This window comes from the organism of the source record quoted next, unplaced genomic scaffold (genome assembly GCF_019419815.1).
Source record: "Pyrus x bretschneideri cultivar Hongxiangsu unplaced genomic scaffold, Pyrus_bretschneideri_v1 Contig76, whole genome shotgun sequence".
Taxonomy (NCBI): Eukaryota; Viridiplantae; Streptophyta; class Magnoliopsida; order Rosales; family Rosaceae; genus Pyrus; species Pyrus x bretschneideri.
This window is the reverse complement of record NW_025999816.1, coordinates 1,557,829-1,576,632: the sequence shown is the minus strand read 5'-3', so window position 1 is coordinate 1,576,632 and position 18,804 is coordinate 1,557,829. Positions and strand designations below refer to the sequence as shown.

Here is an 18,804-nt window from a genome sequence, read left to right as displayed (position 1 = left end):
GGGAACTGTTATTAGCACTCCAAAAATCTCTGTTTTGTTGTAAACATTTCTAGTTTAAGTATGATTGTGTAAATCCTAGATTAGATTTGATTCTAGTTATCTTTTCCTATTGTATCTTGTATTTCTTGGGGATGAAGGAATATCATCTCTCCCTTTACTACTATAAATAAAGGCACAATGTAGGAGGGATAACAACACACACATTCCCCTACAATTCAACACACACATCTCTCTCTCTTCTCCTTGCCACCGGCCCTCTCTCTCCTTGTCAGATAAAATAGACCACAACACGTTATCAGCACGCTCCTACCGCTGCGCTTTAGGAATCTGACGTTGAAGTATTTTTTTGCATCAAACCAGTTCATCCATATCACCACACAATCAGGTTATTTCAAAACAACGGTTTTTATCTCGATATTTTTGCAGCCCTAATAGCATGAACATTCACCATGATGCATGACCCAACTGTACGTTTTACATATTATAGATTCTACATAAATTGTGTATGCCTCATAATCATAATTGTTGAATTATGTGAATTTGATATTTGCTATGAATTGAATCAATATATTTGTATATGCATCACATTGAATTAAATTAACATATTATTGTATTGAATATGCATATAATTGAATTAAAAAAAAATTAAAAAAAAAATTGTGATTAGAACAGTTAGGGTTCTTTGAACCGGTGTCTTGCCCTACCCCATCCATGGTGATGGGCCACACTGTGCACACATAGTTGTGCCCTTTGGGCTCCTATTGTCTCCCACGTGCTGCCAAGCTTGCAGCTTGCGTTGAGCCGAAACCAGGAGCCATCGGCTCCTTGCTTGCCCCGAGCCACTGGGCTTGGCCTCTCTTTCCTTTTTTTTTTGGCATTCTACTCCAGCATGTTGGGCTTTGGAGCTCCCTCGGCCCAAACAGTTTCTCACGGCCCGCATAATAAAACAAAAAAAATTTGGGCTCGCCTGAAACGGCCCGCTCGAAAGAAAAAGAAAAACATTTTTTTAGCCTTTTTTTTTTTGTCTGCCTGCAGTAGCCCAATCCTTGCCCAACACTCACCGTGGGCCTGCAGCCTAACCAGAGACCCCCAGCCCAATTCTTGGGCTTGGGATACACGGCACAATATTTTTTTAGCCACCCATGGCTTCATTTTTTTTTGGGCCCTAAGTTTTATTCCCTAATTATTTTAGGCCCAATGAGTTTAATATTTTTTCACCCAACCTTAATTTGGCCCGAAGTCCAAATAAATCAATTCAATTATAATTATAAACCTAAAAATTCTATTTTTGCATATTTGTTTGCATATATATTTGTGTTTGCCTGTAAGAATATATGAACCTGAAGTTCATAATTATTTTTGAAACCCGGAGTTTCTTATACACATGCCTTGTTTGAAAACCTGAAGTTTTCACTTAAAAACATCACCCATGAAAACCCGAAGTTTTTCATGCAAAACTAAACCAATACATGTCTATTAGAACTTGTATGTTCTACTCCTACGTGAATGGATTGATTTTTTCTCCATTACACTAACCACTTCTTGTCCATCTCTTTTGTGATAGGAACATGTCGAATTTGAACAAACTCGACTTCATCGCTTTAGAGGTCTCTGGAAGGAACTACCTCAAGTGGGTTCAAGATGTGAAGCCTCATCTCACTGCAAAGAACTTGCGTCCTGCTATTGAAGAAGAAATAAACGAGCCTGTTGGCGAAGCTGAAAAAAGCCACTGCTATGATCTTCATCCGAAGACATATCCATGACACTCTGCAAACTAAGTATCTTGCTGAGTAAGATCCATGTGCATTACGGGTCGCTTTGGTTGATTATTTTGATCACCAAAAGGATATATTCGTGCCTGAAGCAAGACACGAATGGCAGCACTTACACTTCCAAGACTTTAAGTCTGTGAATGAATAGAATTCTAAAGTTTGTCGAATCCGATCACTTCTCAAGTTTTGCAATGAAACTTTGACTGAAGAGGATCTCCTGGATAAGACTTATTTAACCTTCTCTGCTTCTAATATTATCCTGCAACAATAATACAGAGCTCAGAAGTTCACTAAGTTCTCAGATTTGATCTCTGTTTTACTTCTTGCTGAAAAGCAGAACCAGCTGTTGATGAAGAATCATCAAGCTTGACCTACTGGGGCGACTGCTGTGCCTGAAGCACATTATAGCACAAACCAATGCCCAAAACGCCAAAAGAGGCATGGTAGGGGCGGCCAGAAGCCATCCCACCAAGGTCAACAAAGTCAAGGCCCATCTAAGGGAGGAAACAAAGCCCAGAAGAGCCCAAACCTCGCTCCTAAGGCCCCGAACTTCAAGAATAAGGGCAAAGCACTTGACACCATTGATGCGGACATGTGTTATCACTGTGGTTCAAAGGACCATTGGTCCCGTGTTTGCCAAGCTCTTAAAAAGGTTGTAGATGAATATCATTCTCGTCGTAAGAAGTTTGAATCATACTTTATGCAAGTGGACGAATTAGAGACTACAAAGATGAAGGTTTCTGACTTTCAGAAGGATACCACCCCTATGGAAGATTAGAATCTTAGACATAGACTTATCTTTTAGATGAAATAAGACAATTGGAGCCAAATTCCACTAGGTGGCCGAACCCCCTTTTGTTTTTTTGGTTGATTTTTGAACAATTTTCCTTTATGTTTGGATTATTAGCTGGTAATTTATTTTTGGATATTAAGTTTTAATTAATTACCATCCTTGAATAAATGAAATTACTTTGAATTGATATTTGTTTTTACGAACTTTTATGCATGTGACCAATTCAAATTAATTTTTCATTCTAGGTATGACTAGTGCGAAAGTTAATTGTCTGGCAGATAGTGCAACCACGCACACTGTTTTGCGTGAATGCATCTATTTCACTAACTTCATACCTAAGAATGCACCTCTGACAACCCTCTCAGGCCCATCCAACCTGATAGAAGGATATGGTAAGGCACGTATAATGTTGTCCAATGATACAATCTTGACCATTGATGAGGCACTCTATTCTTCACATTCCGGAAGAATGTTGCTAAGTTTCAAGGACATTAGAAATAACAATTACCACACTGAAAGCCACGTAGAAAATAAAGTTGAATTTATGTGCGTAACTTCTTAAGAATATGGCCAGAAGCGTATTCTAGAGAAGATGGAGCGTAACTCGAGTGGTCTATATACTACGACCATACGCCCCATTGAATGCCACTATGTGGCTGGCCCTACTACTGGGACGGTGCACAAAATTACACTTTGGCATGATCGTTTGGGACATCCTGGATGAATAGTGATGCACCGTATCCTCAAATCTTCACACTAGCATCCACTAACCTTAAGTTTAGGTTTAATTCAAGGAATCGTATGTCAAACATGTTCAATGGGAAAGCTTATTACTAAGCCCTATTATGACAAGATTCGTTCAAATCCTCCCATTTTTCTACAATGGATTTAGGGGGACATTTGTGGACCAATTCACCCTCCTTACGGACCATTTAGATACTTTATGGTTTTGGTTGACGCTTCCACATGTTGGTCACACGTGTGCTTGTTGTCCACAAGGAACACTACATTCTCCAAACTGTTGGCTCAGGTTATTAAGCTCAAGGCTCACCACTCTGATTATCTGATCAAATCTATTTGATTGGATAATGTTGGAGAATTCACATCGAAAACTTTTGATGACTATTGCATGTCGGTTGGGGTTGAAGTTGAACATCCTGTAACCCATGTTCAACCTAGAACGGTCTGGCAGAAGGTTTTATTAAGCGCGTACAAATGATTGCTCGATCGTTGGTCATACGTACCAAGCTCCTGATCACTGCTTGGGGCCATGCAATATTGCACGTAGCAAAGTTGGTCCGCATAAGGCCTGTTGCGACACAACCATTTAGTGCCCTTCAGTTGGTTATCGGTTACGAACTCGACATATCACATCTGCGTGTTTTTGGTTGTGCGGTATATGTGCTGATCTCGCCGCTCTTTTGTACAAAAATGGGGCCTCAGCAAAGGATTGGAATCTATGTCAGATATGATTCTCCTTCGATTATTCGTTACTTAGAACCTTTGACAGGCGATCTGTTTACTGCTCGTTTAGCAGATTGTCACTTTTATGAGACAGTCTTCCCATCACTAGGGGGAGATAAGAACGTCATCGTTCTTGAAGAATGACGCAAATTATCGTGGAAGACACCCACTTTGTCTCATCTAGATCCCCGCACTGCTCAGTCTGAAACTGAAGTGCATCGTATATTAAATCTTCAGAGCATAGCTCAGAACATGCCAGATGCTTTCATCGATCTAGTGCGCATGACAAAATCACATATTCCAGCTGCGAATACACCTGCAAAGATGGATGTATTAAATGCACGACGAAGTGCCCTCCTGGAAGCCCAGGACACCAATCTTGGTGATCCACGTACATTAGCGGCTAGTCAATCATCTGCTCCTACACAAAAAACGTGGTAAACCACTTGGTTCAAAGGATTCACACCCCTGGAAGAGGAAAACCATGGCATAAGGTCTCGAAGAGCCTACCGTGAATCTGACTATCGCTTACTTATTATATCCAACTCATGAGAAATTCTAGATTATGGAAGCGTCCTTGAAAAGACGAATCATCCTCCCGAGAATCATGAGATTTCAGTCTATTATGCTAGCTTAGATGATGTGTGGCATAGAAATGAAATGATTGTCGATGATGCATTAGCATTTGCAGTAGCTACTGAGATCATGTTGAGCAATGACATTGAACTGCGTTCCGTTGATGAATGTCGACGTAGAACTAATTGGTCAAACTGGAAACAAACAATCCAAGTTGAACTCGATTCACTTGCGAAACATAAGGCGTTTGGACCTGTAGCTCCTACTCCTCCACATGTGAACCCCGTTAGCTACAAGTGGTTTTTCGTTCGGAAGTGTAATGAGAATAATGAAATTGTGCGTTACAAAGCTCGTCTTGTTGGACAAGACTTCTCACAATGCTTCGAGATTGACTATGATGAAACTTATTCACCCGTTATGGATGTAATTACTTTTTGCTACCTTATCAGTTTGGAAGTTTCCAAAAAAGGGGATATACAGCTGATGGATGTAGTAACCGCGTATCTCTATGGGGATCTTGATACTGAAATTTATATGAAAGTTCATGAAGGACTTACATTGACTGGTTCAAATATTTCCAAAACCCGGGACACGCTCTCAATTCAGCTGAAGCGTTTATTCTACGATTTGAAACAATCCGGAAGAATATGCTATAACCGTCAGAGTGAATATTTGACTAGTCAGGGATATGTGAACAACGAACTATGCCTTTGTGTGTTCATTAAGAAGTCACATTCTGGATTTGCAATTGTTGCAGCATATGTCGATGACATGAATCTTATCGGAACTCCTAAAGAGCTCGCGAGAACTGACGCGCACCTGAAGTCGGAATTTGAGATGAAAGATCTAGGTAAGACTCGATACTGTCTCAGTCTCGAGATAGAGCATTGTTCAGATGGAATCCTAGTACATCAATCGAACAACACCTAAAAAGTGTTGCGCCGCTTTAATAAGGATAAAGCAAAGCCTTCGAGTACTCCTATAGTCGTTCAATCATTAAATGGAAAACGAGATCCCTTCTGTCCGAAGGAGGATGATGAAGAAATTTTAAAGCCTAAAGTTCCTTCTCTAAGTGCGATAGGCGCTTTATTATACTTAGCTCAATGCATTAGACCGAACATCTCCTTCGCTATTAATCTTTTGGCAAGATACAGTAATGCACCTACACGCAGACACTGGACTAGCGTGAAAGACATATTCTATTACCTTAAAGGTACTACGGATTTGGGTTTGTTCTATTCCTAAGAATCCTCGAATGATGTCACACCCTTTGCTCCTACAGTCGATTCTCGCCTTGTTGGTTATGCCGATGCAGGATACTTATCTGATCCGCACAAGCCGCGCTCTCAAACAGGTTATGTCTTTACCGTTTGAGGCACTGCAATCTATTGGAGGTCAACTAAACAGACCTTAGTTGCCAATTGACGAAATTTTTGTTTCCTAATTAGATCATCTAATTTAGATGGTTTTTTTAATCTTCTAAAGAATTGTGAACTACCATGATGATTAAGAAAAAAGTCTAGTAACTAATTTTTGCAATATATCTGCAGGTGACCCGTCTTACATGTGGAGGTTTCATGATTGCGTTGCGCCTAACCCACACAATGTGTGATGCACCTGGATTGCATCTATTCCCGAACGCCATTGCGGAGATGGCAACTAGCGCACATGCACCATCTATTCTACCAGTGTGGGAGAGAAAGCCCTTGTTTGCTCGAGATCCACCAAGAATTACATGTGCTCATCATGAATATGAAGATGTGATTAATCATTCTGATGGCTCATACGCATCCAGTAGCCAGTCAAACATGGTTCAACGATTTTTCTACTTTGGTGCCAAAGAGATGGGAGTCATTTGAAAGCAGATTCCACCCTACCTAATTTCCACTTGCTCCACATTTGACTTGATCATAGCTTTTTTGTAGAAATGCCGCACTCTTGCACTTAAAATTAATCCAAAACAGGCTATTCGCATTTCATACATTGTCAATGCACGGGGAAAGCACCACGATGTACATCTTCCCTTGGGATACTATAGCAATGCATTTGCATTTCCAGCTGCAGTTTCAATGGAAGAACTTCTATGCAAAAATCCACTAGGATATGCTTTGGAGTTGGTGAAAAAGGCTAAAGCTACCATGAATGAAGAATACTAAGAGGGTGACATCAATATTCATCGACATGAAGTTATTTAATAGTTTCTGATACAACACGTGCAGGTTTTGGAGATGCCAATTTTGGATGGGGACAACTGGTATTTGCTGGACCCTCCAAGGCCTTGGATTTGATTAGCTTCTACGTTCAACACAAAAACAACACCGAGGATGGAATATTGGTACCAATGTGCTTGCCATTCTCGGCCATGGAGAGATTTCAGCAGGAACTAGAGAGGATTACTTTGGAACCTAAGGAGGATATATGTAACCTTAGATCAACTAGGATCACGTCGATGATGTACATGTTAAACGAAATGCACTTTCTGTAGGTTAGTTGTATCAGTTTGTATGTAGAGTTGTGTCTCTTGGGAAGTTTATGAGGGTTGTATCTCTTTCGAAGTCTAGGGTTTTGTTTGTAACTCTTGGAACGAATCCAAGAGTTATGGGTGTTATGAAAAGGTCTGAATGTTATTATAAATAGCCAATAAGATGACCTTGTGTTGTAATATAAAATTGAAGGCAATAAAGTAAGTTACGTAAACTTCAGTTCCTCTCATCCTCCATATTCTCTTGTATTCTTCCTTTCTGCAGTATCATTCAAAACTTCTGATCTTTCCTCCAACAGTAAGAATCATATTATCGCTCATTTGTTAGATAATTTAGTAAGATTTCAATGGATTTCTTAAAGTATCATGAAAATGTCAAGAAGTCTTAGCCTTAATTTCCTCATAACATTCAGTGCAAAATGATATATATATATGCAGTTGAGAGCACAAAAGCAAACTAATCACACACAATGATAGGAGACTTGCTCACATGTAGAAGCATATGGAGAAACAATTACAAGCACTCAAATATTCTTCCCACCCGCTCGTAATTTAGGGTTTTGAGATCTATTTGGCTCGTTCATTCTAGTTAGAATCAATCATTTTCAGCCCTATTTGTGTTAAAAGTTTGTCGAATTTGAATTGAGTTGAGACTCAAATTAAAGTAAAAATCAATACTCGTGGGAATGACTTCATACTTGTTCTTACTATACTACTATTGGTCTTGTGCACTGGCAAGTTCAAATTGGGTTGCTTATCTATTTTATAGGTACTTCAAGCTCACATCACCGAGCAGGTTTCACTGGTTCAAGTAGAGCTTAGGCGACCTACCAAACCGAAAACATAGTAAAATATATTACAATGTTTCAAGCAAACCAATTGAGGAAGCTAAACCCAAAAAATAGAACAAAAAGAAAGTCACTTACTAGGAAAAACAAATCCATGTAGCCAAGCGGTCAAATCCAGAATGCAAGAAACAAAAATTGTAATAAATTATTCGATGGAAAAAAAAAAGAGGTAAACAAAAGCAATTTTTGCCAAAATGGTTCCTGAGATTTTCATAACATATAACTTTGGTCCCTGAGATTTAAAATCAATAGAAGTGGTCCCTGAAATTGTTCACCATCCATTATTTTGGTCTTTCCATTAAAAAACTCCGTTAAGTGGTCCCTGAGCTTTTTAACGGAATGATCAAAATGATGGATGGTGGACAATCTCAGAGACCAAAGTTATGTGTTATGCAACCTGGTATATCTTTTTGTTAATTCCATTGATTTAGCCTTGTCTATGAATATACCATAGTTTGAACCATTCATTTCATTATATTCAATGTGCAAACTGTACAGATTTTTCCAAAAATTAATGAAAGGGAAAAAGTCAAGTACCGTTTGCGATGATTTACTTGTGTATGATGCCAAATCATGTTTAATAATAGTTGAAGGGTTAATATCATTGCCAAAATTTGCAACATAAGGGTGTTTTTTGAGAGAAATGAGAGAAATGAGAGAAAAAGGGTGAAAAAGCATGTGGAAAAATTGATTTGACAAAAATACTCTCAACTTAACGGATTTTTTTAACGGAAAGACCAAAATAATGAATGATGGACAATCTCAAGGACCACTTCTACTTATTTTAAATCTTAAGGACTAAAGTTATGTATTATGCAAATCTCAATGACTATTTTGACTAAAAAGTCCAAATGAAATTTCAAGCAAGTAAACAGACTGAGGGAAAACAGGGCATGCACAAGCCCATCGAGGGTCTACATAAAGAGTTCCATGTCGTTTGTTTGTCCCTAGTCTTTCCAGATAAGTTTGTTGCGATCTCGTAGCATTAACGAAAGGCTATTCCAAATGGCAATTGACATGTCCAAGGAGTAGTTTGCTCTCCTTCATTATGCTCATATGGTCTTTATGGTAGTCGAGGTAAGCATCAATGGTGGAGTCCTCTAGGTCACAGTTGGGTGAATATTATTTTGTATTATGCTTTTTGCGAGTGCAGTGGTAATGGTGGCATTAGGGTGGTTAGGGATGGGGAAGGGACCTGTCTTGTTATGGTCGCTACTCTTCAGAGGGGTACTGCTAGTCCTTTTCACGTAGAAGCATTGGCAGCGTTACGAAGTGTTCCAACTAGCCCTCCTATTGAGCTTTTGTATTTTCATTCAGAAAGGGATGCTTTACAAGTGGTATTTGTTTCAAAATTTAGCGACGTTGATGCTACTTCCTCTGCAACAATTCACAGAAGATAATTATGGTTAACAAGAATTTTCATTGCTACAATTGATTAAATGAAATCAACAATATATTGAATACTTATTTTTAAGGTGTAGAAATTGCTCTCTGCCAATATTTAATTAGAACACCACTGTAAGTTGAGGCCTATACTTGAGAGTAGATTTCGTTTCTAAAAAATAATGTCTCCATGTAGCAGATTATGATGTACTACCTTTGGCTTTGTCTATAAACTTGCAATACTCGAGTCCAACTAACAGTATTATTCTTTCATTTGGTAAATAGAAATTAGGGCAATTAGCATGGATAATCACTTTTTGACATTTAGTTGTAGAAATGACCATTTTTTAATAATGGCAACATATTGATCACATTGACAGTACAACGATGACATAAAGACACATGATCATTTCTGCAACCAAATGTCAAAAAGTGGTCATTCCTGCTCTAGAAATTAAACGATATACTAGCTAATGATGGGTCAAGAGAGGAGAGGACCGGTTCTACGTTACCAACGACGGTTAAAGGATTCGTATGGAATATTAAAACTTATTACATGTTGAAGCATTAAACAAAATAAAATAATGGAAAGGATCAACAAGGAATACATTGTTGTGCACCTTTGCGGTATTTTGAAATACCGCAAGGAGGAAGGCAGGATCAATTCTCCGACTCCCTCTCTGCTTCCTCTATTGTTGATAGCCACCGTCTCCTCACGCTTTGCATTGGGGCTCTCAATTCAAATTATGAATCTGAATTTGGCCTCTTCTTGGATGAATAGTGAATGTCTTTCCTTGCAACTCAATTGTAAATCAATTGCAAAAATGTAAACATTCCAACAAAATTAATCTGTTAACCATCATAACCAAGCATTTTGGCTTCAAATTGAAATCTATACTTCTTTCCCCAAGATATAGAGCAAGAAGATTGGGGTGAAGGTACCACAACAATAAGACATTTGTAGGGATGACAACGGTTCGGTTTGGGGACGAAAATGTTATATCCATCCTCATAACCACGAAAATTAATCATATCCATAACTATCAATTAACCATCGGGTATTATCCATAACCATACCCATCGGGTAACGGATTCCCCACATGTTAACGGTTATTCCCATATTCGTCAATACAAAAAATATAGTTGTTCAATTGTCGCATGATAATTTAGCAAATATTAATTTCATCATTAAATATTTGATGTATAAAATGATTTAATGAATGGATCTTGTGGAGCATAAAAATTAAAGCTAAACAATGATAATGTCGGCTGATCTTTGATATCTCTCATAAGTACTATTGATCTGGATTCTCATAGATTTTGATTCATATCAAAACTTTTTAACTTGCCCACAATGCAACTTACACAATGCAACTTATGTATTCTTAAGGTAATGGATTCAGTGAATAATAAATAAATAAATATATATATACATATATTATAATACAATTATATTATATATAATTATATATAAATATTAGGGTAAAGTACAAAAAACTATTTCAACTATTGGTGTCACAACACTTTCATACCTCATCTTTTAACATTGACAATGTCATACCTCATCTTTAGAATTTGGTCCAATGTTATACCTTCCGTTACTTGATCGTTTACTTTTCAGTTAAATGCTCACGTGGCTTGATTCGGGACCCACTTTCTATTAAAAATTCATTAAATATTATTAAAAACTAAAAAAAAAATATTAAATATTTTTAAAATAATAAAGGAAAGTATTAAAAAAATTAAAAAAAAAACCTCGTCCCTCCCCCCCCCCTCTCTCTCTCTCTCTCTCTACATCTTCTTCCCTGCTTAATATTCAAAAAACAAAAAAAAATTTGAAAACCCATTAACAACCCCCCCCCCCACCGCGTGTGCACGGGGAAGAAGAAGAAGAAGAAGAAGAAAAACAAAAAAAAACAGAAAAAAAAAAACCCAAACCAACCCCCCTTCTAGCCCAAAAAGAAGGAGGAAGAAGAAGAAGGAAATTAAGCAAGTCGCTGAATACCAACTAGATAATAGTATTACCCCTACACATTTGAACCATTTGGTTGAGAAAGTTCTAAACATTCTAATAAAGGACTGGTTTGGGATTGTAGTGCTTTTAAAAAAGGAAACTTTAACAAAAAGCTCCCGGTGCTGTTCACTTTAATGAAAAACCATATTTTTACACTAAAAAGTTAATCCTGGTAGTATTAACTTTACTCTTTATTTTGTCCTTATTGTTAAAACTCAAAGTTTTTAAGTCATTTTTATTAGTTTTCTTTTTAAAAAAAATCTAGAACATTACGTGTGTTTGGTAACACAAAAAAAAAAAAAAAAAAATAAGAAGTGATTTTAAAAAAAAAAAAAAAAAAAACTGTTGACAATGATAGTAGAAAAACATAAAAAACAAAAACAGGGTCTACCATATTTCTAAAGAAAGTGCCCTTTTTGTTTTGTTTTTTTCAAAGTATAGTAATTAGTGCTCATTTATTAAAATTTTCAAAGGGCAAGTACAACCCCACATATTTTACAAAATTACAATTTTTGCCCCTACGTTATTGTCTTTGACAATTATTATATCACACTACATACCATATCCTTTTTAGTTATTTAACACATTCACAGCACTTTATATAAAAGTTTACCAACCACTCAGACACTATTTTTTTTTTTTTTTTTTTGTTAAAAGCACTTTTACAAAAAAAAAATTACCAAACATCCAACAACTTTATTTTACAACTGTTTATTCTCATAGGACAACATAATCACATCTTTTTTAAGAAAGCATAGGAATACCAAACTAACCCAAAGTATTTCCGCTTAGTACTACGGTCTAATGGTTTTCCTCTTCACTTAGATTTTGGGTTTAATTCTCGACAAAAACAAATTAGAACCATATTTTGCTAGCCCATTGTGAGGTTTAGCCCACCCTCTCCCTTTAACGTAGATAATATCATTTTTTAAAAAAAAAATCTTTTATCTTAACCCAATTTCACCATTAGAATTAAAGGAATTACAACCCTTGATTAAGCCCGAAGTCAAGGACGAGTTTTTTCAAAATGATGTTCTTCCTTGGTGCTAGAGGCTACTTCTCAAACAATTTGACTTAGGTTTGTTCTTATTGAATGCAAGTATGAAAGCGCAAGCTTTTTTATTTGGCTAATTTCCTAGACAAGTTTAATGCGTCTGTAATATATTAGTTTTAGATTTTAGGCGTGTCGTAGTTTCTAGGTTTAATTATTGAAAACGTGCACATCAAGGCATATATTGGAGTATCGTGTGCATTCATATAGGAATCGAGAATCACATCATTGCATATCTTGAAGATTATAAGATCAGTTTAATTGCCTAGTTTTAAGAAATAAACCAATTTGATTTTATTCTGGTACATAATTAATTCCAGTTTCCTTTATTCTAGGCTGTTGGTTTCATAGGAAATCAAGCCTATCATTCATCTTTGCTTGCTTATAAGATTTGAGCATAAAAGGTTTAAAGCAAATTGTTCTTGAGTGCTAGGTTAGAAGAGTGATCTTAGTGAAACACTTCATACCTTTCATATTATTCACCATATTCATTTGTGTGAAGAAGTTGTGTGCAATCTCTTTAGTTGTGAGAAGAACCTGTTGAGTGAGTCGTGTTCATCCAAAAGAGAGCAAAAGAAGAAAGAGAGCAAAAGAAGGATTGTGTGCTACAAGATTAAAAGAACAAGAGAGAACTTTAAGTGTAGTAGATGTCTATCTTGTTGAGTCTTGTAAAAGTTCTTATTTTTCAGTGGTTCTTTAATCGGTTGTGTGCCCGTGAATTTTCCCCATTGTGTGTGGGGTTTTACCACGTAAAAGAATATTGTGAGTCTTTTGTTCTTTTTCTCTATGTCATTTTGTTTTTCATTGTTACGTATTATGATTTAAATTGTACTTGAATCCTCCTCTAGAATTTTAGTTGAGATTATTTATCTATTGGGTTTGGGTTCCTCGACCCAGCTACGTTTTCAAAGTGGATGCTATATCACTAAAATTTAACAACACCTTTGTAATTGCTATGACAAGATATCCTCTAATTCACTAAAATACAAAACATGTCATGAGGAACCATCACTTTATTAGAGACCCTTTGTACGTCAGATAATGTGATTGAATTACTCTATTGCAAATATGAGGATCAAACTGTTGATATATTTACTAGGGCTACACTAAAAGAGAATTTTGCATACCTCAGGGATTTGCTTGAGAAGAGAATGCTCATTTGGAATAATTGTATGTCTTATTCATCGCTCAAGAAGGTGTTTATAAGATGTTACAATCCTATCATTCAGGAAAGAAATAATTTACATAAAAACATATTAAACTAAGAATCCCAAGATTACAGGAATATACACAAAAAGTCAACACTTTCCCTCAAGTTGGTGCATATATGTCACACATGGCCAACTTGTGTACCAACTGATCTTCCGTTCTTATTTCCAATACCTCAATTATCTTCCCTTCCAATTTTTCTTTGATGAAGAACCGATCAACTTCAACATGCTTTGTTCTATCGTGCTATACTGGATTATGTGCAATGTCATGGGCAGTTTTATTATCACAAAACAATTTCATAGGTTGATCATGTTTTATACCCAAATCCCTTAGCAGAAGCTTAAGCTATAAAATTTCACAAATTCCTAAGGCCATACCTCTGTATTCAGCTTCTGCACTAGACCGAGCAACCCCATTTTGTTTCTTACTCTTCCATGTAACCAAGTTACCCCCAACGAATGTAAAGTAACCTGATGTTGAGCGTGTGTCACCCACTGATCTTTCCCAATCTGCATCAGTATAACCTTCAACTCTAAGATGATTATTCTTTTTAAACAAAATTCCTTTGCCACGGATGGAAAAGCCGAGCTCTCTCTCAAGCATGCAAGAAGGTTCGTCTCTCTCTCTCTCTCTCTCTCTCTCTCTCTCTCTCTCTCTCTCTCTCTCTCGCTCTCAAACCTCAACTTGTCTCTTTCACTTTCTCCGTTTTGCTGAAAAACCACCCAACCAATAAACGCTTTTGGTTTGATTTGAAGAAAAATTTTACCCATAAAGGATAGCATTTCTTGGTGAGTTCTTCGGATCTTACATTTGGGGTTTTCTTTTGTTCAAATATGGGGTTTTGTGATCGTGGTTTTCCTTTTCTTTTTTTCTTTTTTTTTTTTAAATTTTTTTATTTGAGATTTTGTTTGGGTTCTCTGTTTTCAGATGAGTTTTGCATCCCTGTAAACCTAGATTTCTCGGCGTTATGTGGAAGGTCATAAAATTGGTTTCCAAGGTTTTTTTTCTTCCTGATCTTGCAATTGCTGATGCAAGGGTTTCAGAGTATTTCTCAATCTCTCCTTACACAGGTAACTAAATCTCACTTCTTCTCAAGTACCCAGAAGCCAAATATTTAATTTTTCACTGTACTTAATCTCTTTTAGCAACCTCCAGTTGTCCTCTGCTTTTCTCACTCTCCAGTGTTCATCAACACCAACAGGTCTCTCTCTACCTCTACCTCTCTCTTTCTCTCTCTATATCTCCGATATGTTTATACATGTCGTTGTGTATCTATATATCAGGTTGAAAAAGTTGTTAATTTGATTAATTTTGTTAGGGAGATTATTTGTTTTGGTGATGGATTTGTGGGTTTTAATCGTGTTTTGGATATACTAACAATTTTGTTTTGCAGTAATTGCAATGTGTTGTCCACGATTTGCCTGGTAAAACCAGATTTTGCGTGTGGGTTTATTCGTAGACGAGTCTATGATTTTTCAGGAGTTGCAACGTTGTTGGTAAGGCTTGAGCATTTTCATCATATTAGCTATTCCGTACATCAGTCCAATATGTTCTTATCCCTTGCACTCCGTTGTTTATGTTTGGAATTTGTGATTAGAAATTAGAGAATTAACTTCTTGATAATTGCATGTGTTTTTGCCCCCTCATGATATCATGAGATCTAATGAGATTGTTTGCGATCTGGTTAAATACATAGTAATAAGGACAATAGTTCATATTTTTAAGGAAGGTTAATGGTTATGGGTTTTTACATTTATTGTTAACAACTATAATTGTTATGGTTGATTATCGTTCTTTTAGTCTTACTAGGTTTCTTTGTTCAATGGTTTGGTCCATCTTATTAAGTTTCTCACCAGAGATCTCTGCTAGCACTGCTCTTCTCTTGGACCAGGTACAACTTCTTTGACTTTCTGTTTGTTTCCGGGAAAATTTAGAGCTCGAAAGTGTGTAGAACTGTAGAAGTAAAAAAAGTCTCAATCTTTCTATTGTCCTGTACAAAAAGAAATTGAATTTTGAATTTGTGTTTTGGCATACCCTTTACTAGAATTTTGTGATTTGGGAATTGTAGAAGTTGGTGGCGATTCAAAACCCATTAACTCGGATGAGAATTAAGAGTAATTTGAAACTAGACAGCAAGGAATTGCAAGTGGGTAATGATAATGATAATGGTGAGGATAATGATGATGACACAAATCCGCTATTTTGCATATGGTTTTGAAGATTGATTTTTTTTTTTTTTTATTTTGATTTTTCTTTTTTGTATTTTTTAGCAGGTGTTGTTTTGGTTTTTCATTCCTTATCATCGCTACTACAAAAGAGGTTAGTTTTGTTTTCTACATTTAAAGAGTGTTTAAAGAAAAGTTGCATGTAATTGATTTTCTGCAATAATGTTTTGAAATTCCTTATTTATATTGTTCTACATATTCTTGGTTTGCATTTATTTTATGCGATGATATTAGTGCTTGCTTTTGTTTTTACCCAGCTACCTATTTGTTGCTTTTGGTTGTAATTTTGTAAATACAATGCGCAAAGCAACTAGAACCACCCAGAAAAGTTTAAACATACAAGGAAGCCATAGTTCTTTTACTTCAAGCGGAATTGAAATGTCTAATAAAAAAGTTTGTTGCACTAACAATGAGCATCAACATTGTGAATTTTATTTGTTCCCTAAAAGTACTATACTAGCCAATAGAAAAAAATAAAGCCGCAATGATGAAAAAAATTGTCGGAGTCAAAACAAACGATAAAGAATCCTTACACTATTGAGCCATGATTGAAATAAATTTGATACTAATTTTATGTGTGCATAGCTGAATGTGAAACAGTGTAATTAAATGTGAAACAGTATGTTTTCAGTACCTTGGTATATAGTACAAGATTGGGGGTAATGACACCAATAAAAACTGGGTTTAGTGCAAAGTGAATCATTCGAATGCTCAGAATGTATTATATTTGTAAATTCCAGCCAATGCTGCTCTAACATGATACAAGAGATCAACACTTTCATCCATATGTAAGTTCCTCTAATAAGTACTTTGCACAAATGCTTTACAAATTTGAGCTTTTATCTTCTGATTATTTTATGCAGGGGTTTTTATTACTTTTTCTTTGATTGGAAATTTGGTGGTTTCTTAAGATACAATGATATCAAATTAGATTTTTCTAATTTTCTTATTTTGGTGTTTTGCAGGGAGTGCTAATATACTGATATTTGGGATTTTTTATCTTTGAAATAGGTAAATGCTATTTTTAATGTTTCAGTTCTGGCATGTTTGGTTCTTTGAATTCTGTAGTTTGATTGCTTCTTCGTTGCTTCGTGATTTTCATTTTTCAGTGTAATTAAATTCTTGAATTTTGCATATTGAACTAATGAAGTTCATTCTGAATTTCCAATTCAACACTATAGCATTATAAAATTGTTTTGCAAAGAAATTGTGTGTTGTTCATGTGCATTCTTCATTGTTTGTACTTTCAATTCAAGATAATGCAGTATATTTTCAACAGTAACCAATGATATATTCTCAGATAATCGTGGCAGGATGCCCATGATGTGTTATTTAGGGGACTTTGAGTGGAATAATTTTGTGATGGTTATTAGTTTGAAACGTTGATGTTTTTTAGTTATTTGACTACCTTTACATCTCTTTCATTTAAATACTTGATTGGGAGCTTAATCTTTCTTTTGGTATTTGTTTAGTTTTCTTTTGTTGGCTATGTTTTGTATCTCATTAACAACGGTAAGCAAGTGAACGCTATAAGTTATCTATTACCGGTATCCATTTTAAAAAATCATATGTATGATCCTTGGTGGATGTTATTTGAGATTTCTCATTATTGTAGTGGTGTTGTGTTAACATTTCTTTTGCAATTTGATACTTTTCTATTTACACATTTCTTTACATGCAATTTAATCTGCATATTTGTGATTTCGTAAATTGATAAAATTGATATTTTGATTCTATAACTTTGTAACTAAATGAAAATGGTTTCAACTCTGCGATTTGCCAGCTTTTAATCCAACAAGAAAGATGAAGGTTCGTGCCTGTTGAGTGTGGAGGAGTTAAAAGTAGGTGAGTTAAAAAAAAATGTAAGAATGCAGGAATGTAAGTAAGATTAATCTTTTTCACATGCACATCATCTTTTGTATATAGATTCTATCAATCAAATCTTTCGTATATAAAGATTTATTCAGCATTTTCTGTCATACAATCTTTTATATCTTTGAAACAAAATTTTCACACAATTTGTGATCCCGCAGCAACGCGCGGGCAAAACTATCAGTGATATCTGAAAGCCTCGTCCTTTTAATTTATTTTCTCTCTTATACAAACTAACACACCAAATTGGCCTTAGAGCCAGGTTGATGGCTAGAAAAATCAAGCTCCGCCAGAGTCAAGTTCTGCGTTGGTAGTTGTGGATGTTTAGCAGGAGCAGTTCGCAACCCAACTCCAGGAGATGAACGAGACGGTGACAACAATCTCATCGCACCAAGAAGCGGATCAGTCCGAAAGGACGGATATGCAGCGGGCTATCATGTCGTTGACGGCGATGTAGAACCAGTTTCAAGCATCCTGGAGCTCTCAACAAGCTAGCCTCCAACTCACGATGCTGAAGTAGATTTGACAGCTGAAGCCGGCTTCTCGACCTTCATCGTTGGAGAGGGTCTTTCAGATTCCGTCGTTTGGGTCCATTTCGTTGCCACCTTCTTTGCCAATTACAGGGGTAACATCGACGCAGCCATCGGTTCCGAATTTGTATTCAAGCAATTCGATCTTTGGGTACGCTTCAACCACAAGTTATTCATCTCTTCCGCCAATGACACTCCAACGGTTGTCGACACAATCAATCCCCATCCTCTCTACACACCCAACCTCAGTTGCTTACCTACCCTACCCCACATCATCGATTCCCACGATTGGGCATCCAAATTTCCCATCTCATCCAAATTATGGGCCCTCAGGATTGCCCCTATTTTTCGCTGAGTAGTCATCGTAGGGAATGGGTCAGGGCATGAAACCCATGCGGTTGGATTTACCCAGGTTCTGTGGGGAAGATCCACTTAGCTGGTTAGCCCTGGCTGAACAATTTCTCAACTAACATAAGGTTCCGGAGCATCAGAAAGCTGTTATGGCCGTGGTTCATCTCACCGGCAACGCCGCCTTATGGATGGGCTGGTTTGAATCACGAGGTCATCGCGATAATTGGGAAA

The 18,804-nt window shown here is 36.6% G+C and overlaps 2 long non-coding RNA genes and 1 pseudogene across 2 annotated transcripts; all 3 read left to right on the top strand.

Moving 5' to 3' along the window:
* The first annotated feature begins 121 nt into the window (after nt 1–121).
* Nucleotides 122–7,095, top strand: LOC125472883 (annotated as a pseudogene).
* A 7,176-nt stretch (nt 7,096–14,271) lies between these two features.
* LOC125472901 lies at nt 14,272–15,903 on the top strand. The gene is made up of 2 exons (XR_007254877.1): nt 14,272–15,486; nt 15,664–15,903. It is a non-coding gene; the product is annotated as an uncharacterized LOC125472901 (long non-coding RNA).
* Nucleotides 15,904–16,504: 601 nt separating this feature from the next.
* On the top strand, nt 16,505–17,685 carry LOC125472903. Its single transcript, XR_007254878.1, has 3 exons — nt 16,505–16,608; nt 16,786–16,831; nt 17,604–17,685. It is a non-coding gene; the product is annotated as an uncharacterized LOC125472903 (long non-coding RNA).
* The last annotated feature ends 1,119 nt before the right edge of the window (nt 17,686–18,804 follow it).